Raw genomic sequence first — 21,254 nt, forward strand, 5'->3', positions numbered from 1 at the left:
TCTTGAACAAGGAGATTTGATGAGCTTCTGGGATGGTGAAGGCATCCCCGTGCCAGGAGGGGTGGCACACCCCAGATTCACAGGAACAGAAGCTCAGGACCCTTCCTCACCTTGTCCTATGTATCTCTTCATTTGGCTGTCCATCTAGATCCTTTATCATAACAAACTTTAGAATAAACTCATAAGTGTAAGCAAATGTTTCCCTGAGCTTTGTGAGCTGTTCTAACAAATGATCGAACCTAGGGGGCGTGGGGGGGTGGTTGGGGAGGATTGTTGGGGACCTCCAATTTACAGCCTATGGATGAGGAACACAGGTGACAACTTGAGTTTAGAATTGGCATCTGAAGTGGGGGCAGTCTTGTGGGACTGAGCCCTTAACCTGTAGAATCTGCTGCTATCTCTAGGTAGATAGTGTCCGATTTGAGTTCAATTGTATAACAGCAGCAGACACCAGTCAGTATCTGCTGAGAATGGCTTGGTGGTGTTGAAAACAGTCTAGAACCTGTTTACCTACCAGAGCAGAAGCTTTTCTTCCAGGCCCTTCTCCCACTTCCCACTCCTCTCAGGCCTGTCTTAGCTCCTTAGGAGGATGGAGGGGCTATCAGAAGAAAAGGATAAGTACTGTGGACGAAAAAGTTGCTGTAATAGATCATAAATTCCTAACTGGACAGGTCATGGTGGGTAGTCACACCTCAGGCCTAAAACTTCTTTACTGAAGGGGCTTAAGCCAGCCCTGTCCATTGTTCTTATGCATCTAGGTTAACACACCTTGGAAATGCCTGAAGCAATATGCCTCAAAGGCATAACCACCATTAAGAAAGCACATAATCTTGTAATCCAATCCCTGCCTTGTTTTCTCCCACTCTTAGGCAATCTTCCTTATTTTCCCTCCTTAATCTCAACCGTATAAAGAAACCGCAAAGCTATTATTCTCTCGAGCATTTTGGATATTGCTTTCCAGAAACTGCCATCAGTTTTGGCTCCCATAAACTTGTAAAAGTTATCTACAGGTTTGTACGTTTCTTACGTCAACAGTACTCACATCTCAGAAATCAAACAGGGTATATGGGGCTATCTCTGAGACAATGCCCCACCCCAGGCCACAGAGCCCTGGGTGCACAGATGGTGACTGCACTGTCCTCTTGCAGAACCTGCCCCATCTGACTTGGGTTTGCTAGATGGGAGAGGTAAGTTAACATCCTGTTTGAGACACAGCTCTCCTGTTTGTGGCTATCTGGCCAAAATGGAAGAAAGGAAGCTGGTGTTATCTAAGTTCTGGCCTTTTGCAGGGGGAGAGGTGAAGGGCTTCTTTCTGATCAGGGTGAGAAATCTGCTGTTTTCCCCACGTCAGGAACTCAGTCTCAGGTGTTGGAGTCATGAGTTCTAAGTACATCGTACATCGTACATCGCGCATCGCATTGCTCCTGGAGTCTGAGCAGGTGCTATTAGTGAACACTGCTACTCTGAGCTGCTCCTCAAAAGCACTAGATATTGCCTCCCTCTGAAAGAAGTCTCTGAACGGGAGAATGGGGTGGATGACATTCATCTGGATCTTGGCCATCTATGCTTTTCCTGTAGATTTTTGTTTGCTATGACTGAGGCAGGATAGTAAGAAGGTAGGAAAATTCCTTGGCAAGTGGAATGGGGAAACTGAGACAGATAGCTGAACAAACTGGCCAGATACAGAGGGTCACCAGGGTGGAAAGCACCAGGTGCCTAGCAACCGGCAAAACTGGTATTGGACCGCCTCACCCCCAGGGTGGCCTTCCCTCTTCTGGCATATCTCTGGCCATGCAATTTAGACCCTTGTGACCTTTCCTCTGTCGAGATAACATCTAGGCCTTGGTTGTATTTCAGCTCCAAGCCCAGAAAAGCAGCAAAACCAGATGGGTGACACCAGGACTAGCTGTGATGACCCCTGCTCTGGCATTGACCAATCAGTGGAGACCATGACCATGAAAGATGGATATTCTATTGAGATTCTCCCCTGGGAGCTCCCCTAAATTCCCTGCTTCCCCCTTTTTTTCCAAATATGTTCCCACTGATTTCAGGGAAAGAAACAAAGATGGAGAGATAGAAACATCAATGATGAGAATCATTGATTGACTGCCTCATGCAACCCCTCCCCACCCCCCACTGAGGATCGAACCTGCAACTGGGGCATGTACCCTGACCAGGAATCAAACCATGACCTCCTGGTTCATGGGTCAACACTCAACCACTGTGCCACACAGACTGGGCTAAACTCCCTGCCTTTAAAACCCTCAAGCCAAAGGACCCAGTGTAAGCTCTCCCTCCCAACATAATGCCTGTGACTATTCCTTCCCCTTCTTCTTCCCCCACAGATGTGCATTTCCTAAACTCTAAGGATCCCCATGAGACTTGTAACCAGGGGAGCAATGGACAGCAGCAGCTCATCCCAGGCTAAGCCCCAGTGTTGGAAGCCGCCCATTGCCTTCACTAGCAGAGAGGTGTGGACAAGGAACCCTGAAGGCTGGTCAACCTTGAAGCTTTGAAAGGTCAGAGCCAACCACCCACTGTTTAGTTGAGACAATGGTAGCTAAAGCAACATCCACCTTTTAGTTTTATGTAAAATTCTTGTTGATTGGCTGTTATTGGAATTGCCTGCCTAAAGGCTATGGGTGTATCCCATAGTCTTAATAAAAGTGATAACAAGGTCAGAGCGGGGTGAAGTCCTTCCCCTTGAGTTGGGCTCCTGCCTGGCCACCAATATTTCCAAATTAATATTTTCTAGTCTCTTTCATTTGTGTGCGGCCTCCTCCAGAGCCCGAACCCTGAACCACGTGGGACGTGGGGGGGACACTCGCACCCCTGAATGTGTCCCAAAGACCCCCTTTTCTCTGACTTTCCAGTGAGCTGACAGCAGCCTCTCCTTGGCTCATTTCTTTCTTTCTTTCTTCTTTTTTTTTTTTTTAATATATTTTATTGATATTTTACAGAGAGGAAGGGAGAGGGATAGAGAGCTAGAAACATCGATGAGAGAGAAACATCGATCAGCTGCCTCCTGCACACCTCCCACTGGGGATGTGCCTGCAACCCAGGTACATGCCCTTGACCGGAATCGAACCCGGGACCCTTCAGTCCGCAGGCCGATGCTCTATCCACTGAGCCAAACCGGTTTTGGCTCCTTGGCTCATTTCTTTCCTAACATTTCTAGAGAGCAAAGCAGCCCCACCTAGGCTCCCTCCTGTTTCTTCTTCTATCCTAGGCCCTTCCTTGTTTCATTGTCCCAGCTTTAATAAACATACTCTCAAAATTACCTGGACTTATGATGTGAAATCTTTCCTGCACGAAGTCAAGAACCCACACACTACGGATTGGCCCTGAGTCTGATTCTGTTTCCTCAGTTCAATAGCACTTTCCTCTACTACTCTTTGCAAAAGCATCACTGGTCTACACATACACACAGTATTCCTCTCTATTCACTACATAACTGAATACGGTGCAGGCAGTGGGCCAGTATCCGGAGGCCTCTGCAAACCAGAGGCTGTGCAGACATCCGAGGAAGGCCCTGTGGACTTCCCGCAGTTTCCAATGCCCCTCCCCTCAGGTACTTGCCCACATTCTAACATCTCTACTTTATGGAATAATGACATTGAAAACATGTGCATTCGTTTCCGCCTCCTCCCCAAAGCCTCAAAATGAGAGAAGAGGAATTACAACAATAAAAAAGCATATATGCACAAGGACAAAGTGAATTGAAGAGGGTACAGGAACAGATGACAGATGTCCAGAAAATTTTGGAAGCTGGAGAGTCAGTGGTAACTGATTTAGAAGAGCAGAAATAGCTGAGTTTTAAACCTGAAAAGGAAGGTGATGCACAACAAGAAGCAAGTGGATTTTTTTACTCTGGGGACTCTAACTGAAATATCCACTTGGGATGGGGATGGCGCTGAAAATAGGAGCTGCATCTTGGCTGTGTGTTTGAGCAGCAGTGAGACACCAGATCTCCACTCCCACCCTTAACCAAAGGAGAACAGAGAACTACACTAAAAAAAGGCACTAAGTGAAAGTCTACCTGTGAGTCAACCTCCCTTCCCACCCCCTCTCCCCACGCACACACTCTCCCTTCCGAGCAGCCAGAGTGATGGTAGACAAGCTTACATCCTCTGGGAGGAAGAATGGAAGATTCCTCTCTGGAGAAACTGACTAGGCCAAGAGAAAAGACCTACTGGCATTTGGTGTTCCCTCAATGAAACAGCTGGGTCCCCACTTGATCACCCTATTGTGAAGCCCACTGGAATATGGGCCCCTCTCATGCACCCAGGGCTCAAACATCTGAGCAGATAGCTAAGCATCCCATGATATCAGAGGGGAGCTTCTAATATAAACTACAGAGACATAAATCCACCACCCACCCATTCAACTATCCTAGAGGAAAGCAGAAAATGCACAAAGCAAAAGAAAACTATGAAAACAGAACAGTAAGCTAGAAAAAGGGACATCCAGAGACTAGGAGCTTTTAAAAATTCAAAATACGATAGCAGAAATAAAAAATTGAATAGATGCATTAGAGCATAATTTGAGAAATTCTCTGATAGTAGAAAAAATACAAAGAAACAGAAAGCAGGAGAGAAGGGGAAAGAAAATTCAAGGCTCATTCCAGAAGATCCAACAACTAGTAAAAGTTTCAGAGAGAAGAGAGAAAAGGAGGGGAAGAAATGATCACACTAGTAGGCATGATAGGAAAAGGAAATAACTTAATGCCTGTCATTGGGAGAATAAAGAAATTGTAATATCTTCATACAACAGAATGCTATACTGCATAATGAACTATGGCTATGTGCATAGATGACTCTTATGAACAATGTTAAATGAAATGCAAGCCACAGAAGAATGCCATTTCTTCATATGATGCTATTTCTATAATATTCAAAGCAAGCACAAGTAAACAAGTAGTAGTTTAGCAACACATACATGTGTAGTTAAACAATTTAAAAGGCAATCAAGTTGGGAAAAAAGCCATGAGAGTGATCATGTGGCTGGTGGAGAATGAGGGAAGGGGGGCAGCATGGGAAGGCAGGGAATGAGATCAGAAAGAACATATAGGGAAGGTCAAGGTATTGATAATATCCTATTTCCTAAGTAGGTTGGTGGCTTCATAGATGTTTGTTTTACTACTATGTTTCATAACTTATATTACTCATATTCTTTTATATATGTGAAATGCGCGCTCTCTCTCTCTCTGTCACACACAGAAATAATATAAGAAAATTTCCCTGAATTGGGGATGTGCATTTCTAGATTAAAAGTCGAATGCAATGAGGGGTAAATCTTTACCAAGACATATCCTTATGAAATTTCAGAACATCGAAGATAAAAAGGATATTATAGAAGCAAGAAGAGAGGAAAATACCTCATGTACAAAAAACGGAGAATAGAAGAGTATTGGTCTCTCACCATCAAGACTGGAAGTAGAAGACAAGATGCCTTTACATTCTGAAAGAACAAGGTTCCTGTCTAGAACTCTGGACCCCTCAAAGAAGCAAGTGGGAGAGCAGAAGGAAGGTAAACTCAGAGCAGTTAGGCCTCAAAAATGTTATCTTCCATACTCCCCTTCTCAAAATGAGAGAATGTGCTCTACCAAAATGAACCAGTAAATCAAGAAAGAGAAAACCCTGGAAACAAGGTTTTCCAAAATAGAAAAGAGACAAAGGAATACAAAAGGTGTTAGTAGAGGGAAATAATCCCAAAATAGCAGGAACAGGCACAGTACAATCCAGTTTGGAAGGAGAGAACAAGAGAACTCCAGGAGAGATTTCTCCATGTAAAACAACAACATCAGCTGCCTAATATTGAAGTGAACTGAGTTATAGTTCTGTGCGAGAGTTTTGTGAAGAATTACTGATTGGCACATAGAAAACTAAACTAAAAAATCCAACCAAATAAAAAGGGGCCATTTATTTACTCCAGGGAAAAACCAAAGCTGTACAGGAAGGGATATATAAAAGTAATATATTATGTGGCTCATTAGTATATAACATTTATTTAATCCTGATAAGACTGACTATTAACTGAACCAAGAAATATTATATAACTATATAGGGAGAATGAAGGCAATGGAATTGTTTGTGGATCAGAGTGTATGAAATTAAGAGAATTGAATCTGTATCTTCTGTAGCTATAAATAAATGATTACTTTCTAAAATGAAAAAACAAAACAAAACACATACACACACAAAACAAACAAAATAGGAGGAGAGGAGAACATTCCCCAACTCAATTACATAAACCTGAACCAAAACTAGATGAGGACAGAAGACAGGAACTTAGAGCCAGTTTCACTCATAAGCATGTAAGTCCAACTTTTAATTACAGTGTTAGAAAGCTGAATGTAGCAGAACCAAGCTGGTCATAGTGCAGTAATACAAAGTTGGTCCAACTTAAACAAAAAGTATTCATATAAATCATCACAATAATAGATTAATGGAGAAAATCTATCTTTCTGATAGGCACAGAAAAAGCATTTGATAAACATCAGTACTCATTAAAAACAATCGTAGCCCAAGAGGAGTATAAGGAAATTTCTTTAATGTGACTGAAAACACTTTACCAATAATTTACAGCAATTAGGATACTTAAATGGTAAAGTATTAGCAACATTCCCTTTAAAATCAGGAAAATGACAAGGGCATCTTTTAACACCTTTCTACTCAACATTGTACTTGCAGAGTCTGGCCAGCATAGTAAGACAAGAAAAAGAAATAAATGACATAAAAATTGTAAAGGGAGAAAAAAACTACCTATCTCATTCTAAGAACAGGATTCCAACCTAGAATTCTAGAGCCACCAAACTTGCAAATGAGAGAGCAGAATTAAGACAAGTTCAGACAAAATGGGTCTCAAAAAGTTGATCTTACATGTACTTTGTATTAGTTTCTCATTGCTGCTAAAACAAATGGCCACAAATTTAGTGGCTTAAAACAACACAGTACTTGAGGTTGGAAATTAGTCTAGTCCATAGTTCTAAAATCTAGGTGTCAGCAGGGCTGTGTTCCTTCTGGAGGTTCTGGGAGAGAATCTCTTCTCTTGTCTTTTCCAGCTTCTAGTAGAGGCCGCTCCCAATCCTTGACTTGTGGCCCCTTCCTCTATAATCAAAGCACATCACTCTAATCTTTGCTTCCATCGTCACATCGTCTCTCTGTGCTACTTGTCATCATATAACCTTCACCATCTCTGACCCTTCTGCCTCCATCTTAAAAGGACCTGTGATTATATTGGGCCCATTTGGATAATCCAGGAAAATTTCCCCATCTCAAAACCCTTAATGGAATCACATCTACAAAGTTCATTTTGTCATGCAAGGTAATATATTATCAGGTTTTGGGAATTGGGTTGTGGACATCTTTGGGGAGAGGCATTATTCAATCTATTTATTACCTATTACTTCCATGCAATTATTCATAGGTTATATAATTACATACATAGAAAGAGTCAAGATAACTTACAGATTATTAGAATTAATAGGAGAGTTTAGCAAGGTGATTCAACTGCTTTCCTATAGTTCAGATACAAAGAGTTGAAAAATAAAATTTAAAAAAGATGTCATTTACAACATTAAGAAAGAAATTATAAAGTACCTCATAATAAATCTAACAAAAGATATAATTGACAAAGGACTCAAACCCAGAATATATAAATAACTCACAAATCAATACTTACAAAAGCTCAATAGAAAAACGAGTAAATGATAAAGAGGTAAATCACAGAATAAAAAGCCAAAATGGCTAAAAAATGTATGAAAATATGCTCAACCTCATTATTAATCAGGGAAATACAAATTAAACCATAATGAGGTACCATTTACTATCCACAGCTTGGGAAAATTAAAAAGTTTGACAGTTTCAAATGTTGTGGCCCAATGGAGAAATGAGAACTCCCCTACACTGCTGAATTAAGTGTAAATTGGTTCAAGCATTTTGGAGACCAAGCAGGCAATATCTCAAGGTGAAGATGCATGAAGGCGCATATGCCCTTCAACCCAGCAGTTTCACTCATGGATATATAAATCACACAGAATCACGTGGGTGTATATACTCTAGGTCCTTTCATTTGTGCATGAAGACACATTTAAAAGAATGTTCACTGCAACACTGTTTGTAATAATAAAAAATGGGAAGCGATCCAAATGTTCATCAACAGAGAATGGGTAAATAAATTGTGGTTTATTCATATAATGAGATACTGCACAACAGAGGAAATTAATGGACCACAGCTATATATACCATTGTGGATAATTCTCAAAAACATCTTATTAAGGGAAAAAAGGGTTTCAGAAAGTATTGTGCTATTTTTCAAAAACTTAACATAAAAAACAATATATACTTGGTTTGGGAATATAGACATATTTAGTAAAAGTATAAAAGGACATATATGAGAATAATAAACACCAATAAAAATCAAATGTGGTTTACTTTTGGCAGGGGGAATGAAACCAGGGAGGGTAATACAGAGCTGCAGCTGTAAATGTAATGCTTTATCTTTTAAGATGGGTGATGGATATTTATCATTATTCGTACCTTGGAATGAAATATGCCACTTAGCATTACGTGCTTGTTGTTCAGAAACATGGAAGGAAAGAGAAAAAGAAAAAAAGTGAGTGGGGAGATGAAGGAAGGTGCAGCAGACTCTTATTTTTTAAAACCTGTACTTCTGCCAGGCCGGTGTGGCTCAGTGGTTGAGTGTCAACCTATGAACCAGGAGGTCACGGTTCAATTTGATTTGCAGTTAGGGCACATGCCGGGGTTGCAGGCTTGATCCTCAGTGAGGGGCGTGCAGGAGGTAGCAGATCAATGTTTCTCTTGCATTATTGATGTTTCTCTCTCGTTCTCTCTTCCTTCCTCTCTGAAATCAATAAAAAAATTAAAGACAAATAAATAAAACCTGTACTTCTGGATGACCTTTAAACTATACTTAATTATGACTTCAATAAGTCAGTATTGTTACAGGCACCTCTCACTTACACTGGGGAGGTATTACCGGACAGTACAGCCCCCTGAGCCAGTGGAACAGGGCTGTCCCCAACCTCGATCCTTGTCTTCTCACATAAATGAATTTATACGAGACCTTGACTGTGTTGTGAAAGCCAATTAAAGCAATTAAAGCATGCACCTTTATTGAAAAAGCAAAGCAAGCGAGCAAACCTATACATCTGGCTTATGAAGCACAGAACAGCTCTCAGCTAATCTGAAGAGCAAGTTGGGTGGTGGTGGTGGGGGGCGGGGGGCGGCTGAGGCATTATATACACTCCTGTCTATAGACTTCAAAACTCCTCTGCTGACTATTTTGGTACAGATTAATTCTGAAGGTCCCTTTTCTTACTCTGTTGTGGCCTTCCCAGAATTCATGAAAAGCACCTGGCAATTTTATCTTGTCAAGCCCTGAGACAATAAAAATACATTTTTATTGATTTCAGAGAGGAAGGGAGAGGGAGGAAGAGATAGAAACATCAATGGTGAGAGAGAATCATTGATCTGCTGCCTCCTGCACATCCCCCACTGGGGATCAAGCCTACAACCTGGGCATGTGCCCAGACTGGGAATGGAAGCATGACCTCCAGGTTCATAGGTCAACACAACACTGAGCCATGCCAGCTGGGCAAAATTATACCTATTTTTGTCAGATGAGCAAAATATACACTGAATGGCCAGATTATTATGATCTCTGAACGCATAATAATCTGGCCACTCAGTGTATATCCTATATAATAAAAGGCTAAGTCCCCTCGACCAGGAGTTCGACCAGCAGGCAGGCCAGCCAACCGCCCACATCCCCTCCCCCTGGCCAGGCTGGCCGGACCCCACACATGCACGAATTCATGCACCGGGCCTGTAAAATACACACACACACACACACACACACACACACACACACACACCTAGAGGCCAGATTATTATGCATTTAGAGATCATAACAATCTGGCCACTCAGTGTATATTTTTTGCTCTGCCGCAGAATTTTAATCATTAGTTTTGTGTGCCATGAGATGAAAAAGGTTGAAAATTTGCTGCTTTATCTTAATGAAATTTGCTATCTTTGTGATTTTTTTCTCCCTACAATGCTTAAGTTTTCTTGTTCATTGAGGATCTTGTGCTCCAGTCCTAAAATATTAATGTCCTATGTGGGATTTCCGAATTGTTCTATTTGTTTCCGGATATTTGCCTTGCATATAAAGATGTGGCTATTCTCTGCATGCATTTTCCACAGAGACACATGTAAATGTAGCTGTAATTTCCTGCTTGGGAAACAGCAAGTCTTTAAATTTAGAACCAGGTAGCAAGGTTAGTACGTAGAAGTGTAATACATTGGATTGCTTTCAAAGCAATACCTTTTCCAGTTAACTGTTAACTCACAGTTTGCTTCTTTACTAAATTATACCAAATATCACATGGTATGTGAAAACACTATCGATAGAGTTTAAAGTATTTCATGGACCTTTTTGCATGACAAATGGACCTCATGCTATAAAGGAACGAAAGATATATCTTAACAAAACATTACATTGTTAAGAGGACAAAATTGAACCAAACCTCTTCTCCAATGCTTGGTAGTGTTACCGTTGTAATTAGCTAGAAAGGAACAGAGAGAGGCCAGACATTATAAGCATGGCCATCTGAGGAGCTTCACCAGAAAGCTGCAATTTCACACTCCACACTGAACCACTGGCCCACTCCTCACAGATCCCTGGGGAAGGGATCCAACAAAGGGGAGACAGATGCAAGCTCAGTAAAATCGAGGTGACACAGGGAAGATGCCTGTCAGTCAAACCTGGGAATAGAGATCACTGGCTAAAGGGGGAAGGGTTACATTCCAAATGTGAAAATTTGGAATACATAATCCCCCCAGACAAAGAAGTTCTCTCTCTTGTTGCTCTTGGCGCTCTCATGGCTCTCTTGCACTTGACTGTGTTCCCTCAATAGCCCTGCGGACCCTCCACACAATGGACTGATGGACAGCAGTGGAGAACACAAACTAAGCTCGCCTGATACTGGCCTGGATCTGTGCTCCAACGTGGAGCGGAAACTCTGGACAGTGGCTTTGATCTTGGCTCTGCTGAAACCAAAGCTACACTTCTTCTATGGCAGGGCAAAGACAACGGGATCTTGGAAAGTCAGGGGTGTAATTCCACAGAAATAAAGCTTTCTACAATATCTGATACTCCCGAGGGGGTTTCCGGAAATTCTTATTCTAGTGGCACTCCAAGAACCCTACTTCCCCCAGCAACTGGTGGGCACAAGGGGCTCTTTTCAGCCGTAACAGTAGTATTTTTCCTGAGAAGTTCCATGCTGTGTGTGGTCTCCACCTGGGGACTCCAAAGCCTGCTTAATGGCCTGTGTGACAGCAGGAGCCGGGTCTACATGAGATCCTACCTCTGAGATTCTACCTCTGAGATACAGCATAGTAGAGAACTCTGAAATGTCCAAACATATTTGTTTTAGATCTCCTTTTTTCCTCAAGCAAAGACCCATTTTTAAAAATTATTTTTTTTGAAGCTAGTTTAGTTATTGATTCCTAAGGTCTTCTTACACCTGTCACTTCTCAAGATTTTTCTTTTTGGTCTATAATCTTTTAATCTTTCTGTAAAGCTAACAAAACATTGCCTATGCCTGGCTTTCCATCAGAAACATCCAATCTCTTTCCAGCATAATGCTTTTTAAAGGACTTTGTCATTTGCTTCCTGGGCTCATTTAACTTATACCAACTTAGCATCCTTGCTATTTCTCATTTCATTGTTTATATGTTACTTTACATTTCTATCCCATTCTTTACAGGACTCTACTTTATTACCAACATGCCATTTGAGGATATTCTCATAACTAATATTTTGCTTTGCTCTACATTTCATTCTCATGCTCTTATAGGACAAACATGGGGTATAAGGCAACAAAGATAGCCCTTCCAAAGCCTTCCAGAGGCCTGGGCAGCAGACTCCTGGCCTCTATTTATTATCCTCCTGAGCCTTTGATTCTAGTGGCACCAACCTCCAGGAGCACCTAGTAAATCCAAAGAAAGTAACTGTATTTATCTACGGTTTGGGGTTGTTACAGAAGAATATGAGGTAGGACAGGATTCTTAGGAAGCAGGCTGGGTAGGGGAATAAATGAAACTATGAGGGGGCTGATAGAGAAAGGTCCCGCCCCGGAATCAAGTTTCTAAGGAGACACAGGCATGGGTGAGGGCAAGGTGGTGGAGTGTGAACAGTAGTGGGAAAGGTCCCCAAAGATGAGGCAACTCAATAATTGATTAATGGCTTATTTAGTAAAGCTTCGAAGCAACTGGGGTGATTTGGCTGCCGCACAGGCCAAGGCAGAGGAAGAGCATGATGAGGACCTATAAGAGAAGTTAACTTGAGGTCATAGAAGCCATACGTACATGCAAATATACAGTCAGCGCCGGCCAACAGGGACGGCTCAGGAGCTAAGCGGGCCAGTGCAGAAATCGAGCCCAGAAAGTGGTAGCTGCTGCTCCCCATAGCTGGGAACCCCTCCTGACCGCAGCGCAGGTAAAGGTAAAACCCCAGGACAGCGCACCACACAGGCCACGTGACCGAACCTGTTGCGGTCTTCCTCTGTTTCCCAGAAGTCTTCTTGGAAACTACATTTCCCAGATGGTCTTGCGGCGCTTAGTTCCTCCAGGTTGATTAGATGGGGGTGGTGCCGGGTTTGCGCCCCCGCCTCCCCTCCACCCCACTCACCCCTGTCCTTGTGGAATGTGACTGGCTGGTGAGGATTAAAGCATCTCTTGAGGCCGGGGGAGCGGCTCAGCTCCTACCTTTGCTCAGAGACCTGTGAGAAATGTAGGAACATGCAGGGCTCCGGTCCAGCTGGCGCTCGCGTTTCTCCGGCCCTGGTGGTCGCGGGTGGAGCGGGATCGGTGGGGAAGAGGAGGGCCTTGGCTTTTCCTTTGGAACAGGTGGCTCTGCGCAGGAGCATCTACCCATCTACCTCTTGCTTTTCCCATGCTGGAATCTCCCTTCTACCCTACAGTCCTGGGAATTCTTTAGGTTCCAATTAAGCAGTTTTTAAAGAGACCTGCTGAGAAATGGGGAAAATATTTTTAAAAGGTAACAGCCCTGTGTTAGCCCCCTTGCTCTGCTGCTCATCGGACGCTTTATGAGGGTACAGAGAACCGTGGCGCTGCGCATATGGGGGATCCATTTTATGTCAGGACTTCCTTCAGGCAGTTACTTCCGCCCGCAGGGAGCGTCGGGAGTTTTTGCGGGTGTTCTCCATACCATAACTGGCCTCAAGTGAGGGACCACGACCACGCGCCCAAGCCCAAATCTTATTTCTGCCCTGGCGGACATTTGTTCTGCCCGGCTGCAGTGGCGTCGTCCTCATTCCACGGAGAGGAAATCTGAGGGTGTGGTGGATAAAGGGTTGTCCACCTGCCCAGCGTATACAGTTGTAAAGTCAGAACTCTGTACAATCGGAACGAATTCCGATGGTCTCAAACCTGTCCTGTCCACTTCGTATGGTGTTACCCTCCTTTTCTCAGGTTTGCTGCTGCTGCCCTAGTTTTAAGCCATGGACATCCTGGCTCTCCTAACAGTTTTATCCACCCAGTATTTATTGAGGGTTTGCTAAATGCCTGGCGTTGTGTGTGCTGGATGCTGGGGACACGGTTTTGAACGGAGCAGACAACAACCCCACCCTCACGGAATTTATAACCTAATAGGGAAGACGGACATTGATTACATAACACAAATAAGAATAAAATGTCAAGCTGTGCTAAATAGAAAAAAGGAACAGGGTGCTACAAGAGAGAATAATGGACAAGGTGGGGGAGCTATAAATAGGGTGGGAGATTAAGGAAAGGAAGAACTGCTTGACCTGAGATCTGAAAGCAGAGAAAATAGAAACTTTGTAACAGCAAAGAAGAGAGTGATCCAGACAGAGGGAACATCACCTGCAAAGGCCCTGCAGCTGGTAAGAATTTGGTATTATGTTATTCAAGGAACTGAGAAGTTCTTTGGGACTGGAGCACAGTGGGTTTGGAAGAGGGTGGAACAAATGGAGACCCGCCTCCTTTTCTCCATTCTTACCTCTTCGAGGCCATCCCACACTGGCAATAGAGAAATCTTTTCAAAACTCAAATATGATGACTCCTTTTTAGACTCTTTGTGTCCCCCATAAGCCAAACTCCTTAGCCCAGTGCTCAAGGACCTTAATTGGATTTACCTTGCTTTCCAGCTGTCTCCCACTCCCTGACTTTTTCCCATGTGCTGTTACTTCTGCTTGGCTTGCCCTCTCCCATGTTCTTGCTGATGAAATGGTTCTATGTCTGTGCTGTTCATTATAGTAATGTCTCAAGTTCCACTTAGACAGTAGCCCCACCCACCCCACCCCAGTGGTCCCTGACTACAGGCTGTTTCCAAGACAGTCCATCCTGAGACTATAGACCCCTGGGCTAGGTCTTCAAGGGTCTGCAGATCCAAGCTATACCTTAGCTATAGTTCAAGCTGTGCCCCAAAACATACCAGGGCACAGCAGATGGAATGTATATGGCTCCTGGATATGACCAGTGCATTGCAGAGCTTTCCACCCCAGCATTCCTGCCTGGAGCCTGGCCCAGAGCAGGTGCTACATTAACATTGTGGATAAATGAACTTACTTTCTCTTTCCCAGCCTAGGGCTTCCTCAGCTACTGCAGTTGGCTTCTAGAATCCCTCCTTTCATTGTGGACAAATAATGGTGTATGCCATTCAATGGAGATTAATGAAACCAGTGCTTTATAACCACCTCCTCCATCCTGACCCTTTGGGGGTGTGCCTGGGGACAGCTGCAAAACCAGTGAGTAATAATTCTTTGGAAACATGCTGGATCCAGCACTTTTATATGATAATTGGATTTTTATTTTGAAGCCCTGTGTGCAAAATGAAAGCCCAGATGAGCATCTGCTACATTTGATTAGGGCCAGTGTGGTTCTGGGGAAAGGGTACTACTAGTCTCAGTGTCACCCTGAACCTGTGACTAACAGACTCTATGACCTTGGACAAGGTGCTCTGTCTCTGGGCCCCTGTTTTCGAGTAAAACGAAAACATTAGACTCCGAGCTTCTTCCTAAGGTAATGTGAATGCTTTAAAAATGGCTGGTCACATCAGCAATCAAAACACATTAAGTACCTTTCAAGTGATCATTTGTTTGAATCTGGTCTATTTTCACTGTTAGGTGTTTTTGTGTGTGTGTGTGTTTGTGTTTTTTAACACCTTTCACTTAACTTTTCCACTGCCAGTGTCTTCCTCACTTGCAAGGTCTTTACTGATTTTTTGGCTGCTTGTTCAGATTCTAATAAATCATGTTGGATTCTAGCAATTGATTCACCTGCTTCTATGCCCTGCCTGGAGTTTCTTTGATCCCCAGCAGTCTCAATTCCCTCACAAAGCCAGAGAAAGGTCCCTGTCTCCCTCATCTTCCATCCCTCACACTCTTCACTTTCCTGCGAAAACATACCTGAAAAATCAGCGGTTTCTATTCTGGCAGGTACCACTCTCACCACTAGATGGCACATGTGTACAAGTCATCAGTCTTTGGACAAAAACTTTAATTTTATTATGTATTTATAATCCAGTCCACAAAAGCTGGAGAGGAATTATAAAAGCACAAAATGTACAAAAGGTTAAAATTGAAAGTTGAGGGCCCTAGCTGGTTTTGCTCAGGGCACGTGCAGGAGGCAACCAATCAGTGTGTCTCTCTCACATTGATGTTTCTTTCTCTGTCTCTCCTTCTCCCTTCCACTCTCTCTAAAAATCAATAGAAAAAGTATCCTCAGGTGAGGATTAACAATGAATAAGTAAATTGATTAATTAGTTAGTTAATTAATTAAAAGTTGAGGGAATTGGAAAAAAATAGGGAACAAGTGGAAGAAATAACTCTAGGATGACATTAGCTCAAGGAGATGGGTACCAGCATACGATTGGCTCTGAGCTTCTAAACAGCCTTAGTAAAGAAGGAAACATCCTATCTAATAAAAGAATAATATGCAAATTAACCGTCACTCCACTCCAAAATGGCGGCGCCCATAGCCACAAGATGGCGGCGCCCATAGCCACAAGATGGCGGCGCCCAGTACTCTTAGCCCCTCCGGAGTCCCCCAGTCCGCCCAGCAGCGGCAGTCCGGGGTGTCGCGCCCAGCACGATCCCCGGCCACAGCCTGGGCTGGGGTATCAGCCTGGCCCGAGTGCACCCCCTGCGGCTCGATCCCTGGCCAGCAGCGGCAGTCCAGGGTGTCTGGCTGGGAGGCACCAGCACCCGGCGTGATCCCCGGCCACAGCCTGGGCTGGGGTCTCAGGCTGGCAGGGCCTCGCACCCGAGCCGCGCAATTCCCAGGCTGCAGCCTCAGGCCAGCAGAGCCGCGCACCCCCGCCACACGATCTTCTGCCACAGCCTGGGCTGGGGTCTCAGGCCCGCAGGGCCGCGCACCCCCGCCACGTGATCTTCTGCCCAGCAGTGGCAGCCTCGACTGGGGTATCAGCCTGGCCGGGGTGCACCCCCTGTGGCGCGATCCCTGGCCAGCGGCGGCAGTCCAGGGTGTCTGGCTGGGAGGCACCAGCGCCCAGCACGATCCCCGGCCACAACCTGGGCTGGGGTCTCAGGCCGGCAGGGCCTCGCACCCGAGCCGCACGATCCCCCGCCATGGCAGCGGCAGCCCGGGGTGTCCAGCTGCGAGGCGCCAGCGCCCGGCGCGATCCTCGGCCATAGCCTTGGCTGGGGTCTCAGCCTGGCCTGGGCGTGCACCCCCTGCAGTGCCATCCCTGGCCAGGCTGAGACGGCAGCCCGGGCTGGGGTCTCAGCCTGGCTGGTCTGAGGAGGCAGCCTGGGCTGGGGTCTCAGCCTGGCCGGGGCACACACCCCCAATGGCGCCATCCCCGGCCAGGCTCATATGGCAGCCTGGGCTGGGGTCTCAGCTTGGCTGGGCTGAGGCGGCAGCCTAGGCTGAGGTCTCAGCCTGGTCGGGGTGCCATCCCCGGCCAGGTGTGGCAGCCTGGGGTCTCAACCACTGAGTCACACCAGCCAGGCAGATATGGAGGAATCTTAAATGTTTCTTTTTTAAAAATATATATTTTATTGATTTTTTACAGAGAGGAATGGAAGGGGATAGAGAGCTAGAAACATCTATGAGAGAGAAACATCGATCAGCTGCCTCCTGCACACTCCCCTCTAGGTATGTGCCCCCAACCAAGGTACATGCCCTTGTCCGGAATCAAACCTGGGACCCTTGAGTCTGCAGGCCGATGCTCCATCCACTGAGCCAAACCAGTTAGGGCTGTTCAATATGCTAAAGAAAAAACCCTATCTAAAAAAGGAATATGCAGGGGAGGGCATTTGGGGATGATCAGGCTGGCAGGGGAGGGCAGTTGGGGATGATCAGGCTGGTAGGGGAGCAGTTAGGCATCGATCAGGCTGGCAGGGGAGTGGTTAGGGGGTGATCAGGCTGGCAGGCAGAAGTGGTTAGGGGCAATCAGGCAGGCAGGCAGGCGAGCAGTTGGGAGCCAGCAGTCCTAGATTGTGAAAGGGATGTCCGACTGCCTGGATTCGGCCTAAACAGGCAGTCAGACATCTCCCAAGGGGTCCCAGATTGGAGAGGGTGCAGGTTGGGCTGAGGAATACCCCCCCCCCAGCAGTGCACGAATTTCGTGCACCGGGCCTCCAGTAAGTAGTAATAAAATGCCAGATTTTACATGGGAAAAACAAAGTAGTTATTTAGGAGAAACACACTTTTCCTGATCCCAAGACCAGAGAGATATTTTTCCAGTGGGTCTTCAGAAAGAGGACACTGAGCAGTGACTTTATTGGAGCTGCTCAGTGTCCAATAAAACACCAGTAACTTTGTTGGAGCTGTTTCTATGATGTCATTTTATGAAGGCCTATGGCATGATGCTAAAGTACAATTGAGGAAAAGTAGTTCCATGGGGCTCAAACACTGGGTTTCTAGGACAGTAAACTCACTGCTGTGTGACTTTGTACAGTAGTTCCTGCTTATCCATGGGGGATATGTTCCAAGACCCCAGTGGATGCCTGAAACTGCAGATACCAAACCCTATATATACTATATTTTTTCCTATACATGCATACCTATGATAATGTTTAATTTATAAATTAGGCAGATTAACAGCAATAATAAAGTAGAACAATTATAACAATATATTGCCATAAAAGTTATGTGAATGTTGTCTTGCTCTCTCAAAATATCTTATACTCTACATACAGTATGGATACACTGGACAAAGGGATGATTCATGTCCCATGTGGGGTGCTGCAAGATTTCATCATGTTTCAGAATGATGCACAATTTAAAACTTATGAATTGTTTCTGGAATTTTCCATTTGATATTTTGGACCATGGTTATCATGAGTAACTGAAATTGCAGAAAGTGAAACCATGGATAAAGGGGACTAGTGTACTTCCAAACAGAGGAATTTACGCACACACCCTCGTCCCCACTGGGGTTTGGGTGGAGTTTGGGGAGAGGAAGCTCTCCGTGGAGGCTGTTGTAACCAGTGTCCAAGATGGCCCCAATAAACCCTGCCTCCTGGTTTTCACACCCTCCTGGAGACCCTCCCACATTGTCCCAAGAGGTGGTCTGTGTGATCAACAGGATACAGAAGTGATGGTATGCCCCTTCTGAGATTAGGTTATAAAAGAAATTGCAGCTTCTCTCTTGGTATGTCTGTCTCTGTCTGTCTGTCATATCATTTGCTCTGGGGAAAGCGAGCTGCCATGTCAGAAGGAGCAATGATGGAGAGACTCATGTAGCAAAGAACTAAGGCCTCCTGGCAACACCCATCATCAACTTGCTAGTCAGTCATGTGTGAATCACCTTAGAAGCAGGTCCTCCAGCCCAGTAGAGCCTTCAGATAACTATAACTGTAGCCCCAACTGACCCCTTATGAGAGACCTAGAACTAGACGATCCAACCAAGTCACTCTTTAGCTCTGTGAGATAATAAATGTTTGTTATCTAAAGCTGCTAAGTTTTGGGGGTAATTTGTTATGCAGCAATAGATAATGAATACAGAGGCCAATGGAAATCCAAGGTTATATCAAGAATAAATTTATATGAGTGGATCAACTTGGTCTGAGAAACCAAGAAAATATTTCAGAAGCAATATTTGGGCTTTAAATCTGATAGATGAAGGCGCCAATTCAGGCTTTGTCTATGGAAAAATGGATGTAGAGAGTCCTACATAAAATGTCTACAAAGGAGATTTCTTTGTAGAAGGATGGTAAGGTCAAGGACCTCAACTGTCTTGTTCATTGTGGTACCCTCAGTGCCTAGCACATAGTAGGCTTTCTACAATTCTTTCTTTAGTGAACTAATGGTGAAGTACAACCTTGAGAGAGCCATTCAGTCATCTGGGTGACCATGATTCATTAAGCTCCTATTGTTTACCAAGTACATAATGTTGGTTAAATCCCATGGAACTTTTGTATCATACAGATTACATCCACCCTTTGCATTCCCTCACTCTGTGTTTTTTCCTTGGAATTCTTTTTATTATTTTTCTAAAGATTTGCATGTGCTTTAATGTCCATCCTGAAAACTTTCTCATGGAAATAGTGTTCTTAGGTCATCAGGAGAAGTAATTTCCGGTGGCTGTTTCTTATAAGAACCAGAGTTGTTCAGGACATTGGGTTTATTTTGTGCAATTTTGTCTTAGGCCTGACCTATTTCTTTATTTTTTCCCTTTCTCTTTGTTGAAAAAAATGACTTGAAATGACTGATGCTAAGTAATGGCAGTTCAATTTCCCTGTGATGACAGCTAGAGTCTGTTTTTCCTCTTTTATACTGCTTTTGGAGCTGAATTTATCCAGATTTTACTATAATAGAAATATTCTGGGGTTGAAGGAGAATCAAACAGAGTGATTTGCCTCACAACCTGTGTCCCTCAATTTTAAACACTCCTCTCTCCATGACTGGCTCTGTACTCCCTCCTCCTGCTCTTCCTGCTCCTCCTCTGCCTCCTCCATCACCAATACCATCATCACCATACAGCTACTTTTTATTGAGTGCTTATTACCACATGCCCATCCCTGAGTTATGCAAGTGTTGCATGTATTTGAATCTGTGCTAGAGACTGACTTGCCTCACCAATTTTGTTATCCCGGTCCTTGGAGAAGCAGTTACCAAGATGGGAGAAAATGTGCAAGGATTTTATGGTGGGGGTGGGGGTGGGAATATCAGTGGGAAAGGAAATAGGGAGAGGGCTAAAGAAGGGAAGGAGCTGGAGAACACCAGGAAGGCCATAGACTCCAAATGCAAGAGAGAGAGAGAGAAAGAGAGAGAGAGAGGAGAGGTTGGGTGCAAGTGTCCCAGATGGCCTCACAGTTTAAGGAAGATTCAGTTTAACAAAGGTTCTGCTTTGACAGCGAGTCCTTGAGCCAAAGTTAGTTAACAAAGGAGTCCCTTGTCTCTCAGGACTGCCTGGGTCTGACTTTGTACCCCACCACACTCAGTCATTGGTGGGGTGCTGCCCATGCGAGGCGCGGCCAATGGACTTCAAAGCCCAACAGCTGGGGCCCTCAGCTCTCTGCAGTAGGAAGGCTACAGAAGGACATTTTTGTGGCTGCCACACCAATATTTATTTTATTTTCTTGTTAAGTAACAGAAGCCTCCTTTATTTGGAGTGGCAAAGGCCTCATGCTGAACTGAAAGATTTTAGTTCTCTGCCTTCCTTGCGAGTTGGTGTGGCTCTGTGACTGAGTTTTGGTCATGAACTATAAATGAGGACCTACCAGAAAGGGCTACTGACTCAGCTACTGAGGTTCCTCCCTTCTCTCTCCCCTATGACTGGTCTATAGACAAAATGGCTGTAGCCTCGGACATATAGATAGCAAGGGTCTTAGCCCCTAATTATTAGGGACCTCATACTAGCTCTGGATTACCTAGCTCCATACTTTAATCTGGGAGATTAATAAACCCTTTTGTTTAAGCCATTGATACTTTGTTGTTGTTATAAACAGGTAAATCTAATCCTAGTTGGTAGAATACTAATTTTCATGATGGCTCTATCAGGCAGGCATATTTATATTCATTTTACAGATGAGGAATGATTAAGAGTTAGAACCTACATTAGCCTAGGGTAGTGCTAAGGATACTTTCAGCTAGGAGTCACAGAACAGTGGTTTTCAATCTTCTCTGAAGATAAGAATTGCCTGGAGGACTTCCTCATTTAACAGGTCCAGGGTAAGGCCCAAGACAGTACTTTATTGCAAACTAGCAGTCCAGGCTCCA

General features: G+C 44.4%; 1 long non-coding RNA gene across 1 annotated transcript; it reads right to left on the reverse strand.

Moving 5' to 3' along the window:
• Window positions 1-6,304: 6,304 nt before the first annotated feature.
• On the reverse strand, window positions 6,305-13,182 carry LOC308256310. Its single transcript, XR_013961441.1, has 4 exons — window positions 12,792-13,182; window positions 8,541-8,865; window positions 7,470-7,519; window positions 6,305-7,109 (listed from the first exon to the last, which is right to left on the reverse strand). It is a non-coding gene; the product is annotated as an uncharacterized lncRNA (long non-coding RNA).
• Window positions 13,183-21,254: the final 8,072 nt, after the last annotated feature.

Source organism: Plecotus auritus, assembly GCF_963455305.1.
Source record: "Plecotus auritus genome assembly, chromosome: 8".
In the NCBI taxonomy this organism is placed as follows: Eukaryota; Metazoa; Chordata; class Mammalia; order Chiroptera; family Vespertilionidae; genus Plecotus; species Plecotus auritus.